The sequence below is a fragment of the Leiobunum rupestre genome, chromosome 2 (assembly GCF_980474605.1).
Source record: "Leiobunum rupestre chromosome 2, qqLeiRupe1.1.hap1, whole genome shotgun sequence".
NCBI lineage: Eukaryota > Metazoa > Arthropoda > Arachnida > Opiliones > Sclerosomatidae > Leiobunum > Leiobunum rupestre.
Genome location: NC_143385.1, coordinates 67066768 through 67071319, shown reverse-complemented (window position 1 = coordinate 67071319; position 4552 = coordinate 67066768). Strand labels below are relative to the sequence as shown.

Here is a 4552-nt window from a genome sequence, read left to right as displayed (position 1 = left end):
TACGGAATGGGAGCTCTCGGAAGAAACATTTCAGTCCATTCAAGCACTAACGTGTCAAATATATTGCGCTAAAACAAAATATTTTTATGTAAACTCACTAAGATATCAAATGTTTCGCGTGAAAAAGGGAAACGTGAAGTCGGGACAGTTACCACCTTGCGAAGACACCCTTCGACAACATTCTTTACGCGCTAATTACCAGGCCGCTATTTGGAAAAGAAGTTTAATGAGTTCACCGGATATTCCGAACCCAACCGCGAATCACGGATGGAAATTAAACGAGAGGTCAATTAGATATTCAGTGGATGCTTGGACTACCGGCACCAGAGGTAGTAATAAGTTTAATGGCTTGCGCTTGTAGTAGAGTTTGTCGGCCCCTAGATTGCACGTGCATTTTAAATAAAATGAAATGTACAGACGATGACTAACTAATGTAAATATATAAATGTAAAATATATTGCTAAAGAAATATATAGTAATAAAGTAATAAAATTAATACTAACATAATATATAAAAATAATTTTCATTTATATTTTCACTTTTTTGTTGTAAACTTAAAAGTTCTTGGTACGGTTTGTAAATAATAAATGCTGTTAATTTTTTTTTATCTTTTTCTTTATAATTCGGCAAATATATGAAATAGGTGGTCTTGCTTATTTACGTCGTTAGAAACGTAAGAGCTCTATCTTAAGAGCAAGGACGCCAAAAATACACTTCTATAAATTGCCCTATTCGCATAAAGCGAATTTTCCGACACTACGTATTAGCGCCCCCTCTCTTTGTACTGTGTATAATTCGGTGAGTATATACAATAGATGCACGTGCGTTACGTCGTTTGAAAGGTAGGAAACCCATCTAACGTATAGTAGACCAAAAAAAATTTAATCTAATTATTACGGTATTGGTAATGTAAAAACTTCGTTTAAAGTTCCGCCAAAAATGTTATTTTCACAATTTATAGCTTTCCTGTTAACTTAAGGAAGATATTTTACAAGACAAAATATTTTGGAAATACAATTATCTGTTACACTGTTACACCGACGCCTCATCCCATTTCTTGATTTTATGTCTCTAAAACAGAATACAAAACATTTTTCACATTGAAATATATTAGTATTTATAAAAACGTTTTATTTAATATCTCGCGTAACATAATCGTTACAGCATTTTTCAAAAGTACAATTAGAAGAAGTTATTAATTTTAAACATTTGGTATTTGTGAAAGTCGCCATTGTTAATACTTTCGATTTCGCTAAATATTGGGGTTATCTGAATAAATAATACAATAGAATATGTTTTTATAAAATAAATGGAGCAAAAAATAGAAACATAAAATGTTTATCTTACGTCACATGACGTACGTAATCTTAGCGCGTGTGCACGCGCCATTTACACGCGCTAAATATATGGCGTCAATCGAATTTCTCTCACGTCACGAGACATAGCTTTAATAGTATAAAATTCCTCGCGACTCTCTCACGCGCTCCGAAACTTAAAAATAAGAAAATAAAGAAACGTTAAAACCAGAAGTGACTTTATTGGAAGACATTGTTTTATCTCCTGGCTATTTTCATTGTTCTTGGACCACGCTTTAGCGATTAATTACGAAAATGAACACCCACTGGACAGTGTCGGATAAAGAGTCGTCACCATTCGTGAACACGTAAGTTATACAAAACTTTCTTAGAATTTTAACTCCCTCCTACTAGGCCTACCGTAGAACAGACCAAAGGTTCGAAGAGCCACGAAGGAAATATCGCTACTACGGACATTTTGGTTTACGTTATATAGTTCTTTGATTTAACTGCGGTAAAACTTATTAATCCAAGCTACTACTATGTTTTCTTCGTGGTGGAAGATTGGATTAATAATAGTTTGGCTATAGCCAATCCAAAGTAGATGTATTCGAACCTTTCCATTTCGGAGTGCTGGCTTTATATTTGACTTACAAACACGCGTTTGGTCGAATTTGACTAACTAACGTTAATATTGGGCCACTAATTTAGATTATACTTACTTACATTAACACAATGCTGGCAGCGGTAATTAGGTCTATGCCCAAAAGCGAAAGAAGGGGCTCTGTTTCTAAACTTTGGTTCCTAGTCCCTTTTAGACAAAAAACCACCTCAACTATTTCAAGGATTCCTAGTTTTAGCACTCCTCCCGAATTGAACAGAACTACTTTCTGTCTTTTTGTGACGTCAAAACTATATCATTGTTCGTATGTGGCTATATACAAGTCAATAATTTCAGCTAGGGTGCTAAATACAGTTGAAGAAGAGTTACTAAAAATTAACTTTTCCGCAACTCTATAAATGAGAAATCAGTTTGGGGCAGCTACTAGACAGGCCAAAAACCTGTGAGAGGAACTTGTAGGCTTGGGTCTAGTCTTTACACATTAAAGCTAAGTTTAGAGTCCAACTAGTTTTCGCTGCACATTATGTAGTTGCAGCTAAAATTATTTATTATATTGGAACAACCGCAATAATCTTAAAATCCACCAAAACTATAATTAATGATTAAAAGTTCAATGCGTTTCTTTTATTATACAGGACAACAAAACACCAATTGAAATATGAAGACCCTCAAGATGGACACCAAAGGAAATCAAGAAAAGGTTAGTGTCAATTTAGTTTAACCAGACTTACAAGATTGATTCAGAAAGAAGAGAAAAGCGAAATTAACCAGCGCCGCAACATTCCGTTGATCCTGGCCACATGGGCCAGAAGGGACTTTGAAACCATCTCGTCGCGTGCACCCGAGGACGATCAGCCCCAACGGACGTAATAAGCGACTATCTCAAATGCCACGCGAGATCTTGATCAATAGTTTTGACCTTTTCATTTATTATATAGGACACAAAAACACCAGTCAAAGGATGAGGACACTCGACATGAAAAACCAAAGAAATCAAGAAAAGGTAAGTGTCAATCTATATTAACCAGCTTCGCAAGAATTTTTCAGAAGGGAGACCAAAGTCCAGACGAAAGCGATAGGATCAAATTATTGGACTCGGAAGAAACAATCTCTTTGGACTGGCCTGAGGACGACCAACCCTAGAGGACGTAATAACCACCGTTACAGCTTTAAAGGCCTCGAAACATTAGTTTAACTAGATTTATTTTTCGTAAAGGACATTAATGGACTTTCCTAAATATCAGCAGAAATGGTTCACGCGAAGTAGTAAAGCCAACAGATGCCAAACGAAGGTGGCTGAGCAAATTCAGAAACAAATCAGACTTCGAAATGAAAAGTTCAAAAAATTGAAGAAAGGCCCTGAATTACGAAATTTAATCTCTTTTGGACCCAATGGAACAAATATCAAAATTGTTTTTCTTAAAGATCATCAAACTAACTGTTATTATTGTTATACATGTATATTTCCTTGACGGCATAGTTACCATGGCATAACCCTAACTTACAAGGAGACAACCCGAAGTGTAACCCACCAATTTTTTTCAAACTCGGGGGATTGGTAGACATTCATGTAACTGGAAAAATCCTAAAGGGAATTTATTCAATGGGCAACCGTTTTGCCATGGCAACGAAAAATGTTTGTGACAACAACAAATGGAAATTTTCCCATTGAAAATAACACGGTATTCTGACCGCATCCTAGGACCCCCCCCCCCCCCCTGTAAACCTTTTTTAACAAATTTCAAAATTTCGAAAATGCGAAAAATAGAAAAAATTGATAAAAATTGACTAAAAAAACATCAAAATTGATCAACTTTTGATCAATTTGAGGTCAAAATCCCATGTTATTTTCAATGGGAAAATGTAATATTTTGTGTTGCCAAAACATTTTTCGTTGCCATGGCAAAACGGTTGCCCGTTGAATAAATTCCCTGTAGGATTTTTCATGATACATGAAGGTCTACCAATCCCCCGAGTTTGAACAAAATCGGTGAGTTACACTTCGGGATGTCTCCTTGTTAGTATTAAGTAAGTATAAATATTTGTTTTTCTTAAAGATAACTAACTGTAATGAATCTTAAAGTAAATATATATTCTAATTACGTTTTTTTTCTCAAGCCTTACTTGGTGTTTCGTATTAATATAGGTTTTCATTCAAATGTGTTAATTTCTAGTGCATTCAATAAACATACTTTCTTAGATAACAACTTCAGGAACAAATATCAAAATTGCTGTTCTTAAAGATAGAATTAACTGTTATTAAAGTTGACGCTATAGTTACCATAACCCTTACTTAGTATTTAGTAGCTTAGTATTAATATTTGTTTTGATCCCAGTGTTTTATTATATAGAGTGCATTTTGATCAACATTATTATCTTTGATAAAACTTGAGGAAGGATAATCAAAATTGTTTTTTCTAAACAAAAACAGTTCAAAATATTATATTATGTTAAAACAATCCTTTTAATCGCTTTACGCGCTTTTTTAAATGTTTCTCAAATTATTATCTATTTGCCTTTGTACCGTGTTTGTTTTTTAAATAAAGTTAAGTATTCCCTAAACAGTTTGTTTTTATTTCGCCGACTTTTTAAACTCACTCCCTAGTTATTGAGGAAATGAGACTGTTATTTTCAC

At 34.2% G+C, this 4552-nt stretch overlaps 1 long non-coding RNA gene across 1 annotated transcript; it reads left to right on the top strand.

The window, feature by feature from the left end:
- The first annotated feature begins 1585 nt into the window (after positions 1-1585).
- Positions 1586-3629, top strand: LOC149958842 (uncharacterized). The gene is made up of 4 exons (XR_016478342.1): positions 1586-1663; positions 2553-2783; positions 2856-3065; positions 3134-3629. It is a non-coding gene; the product is annotated as an uncharacterized LOC149958842 (long non-coding RNA).
- Positions 3630-4552: the final 923 nt, after the last annotated feature.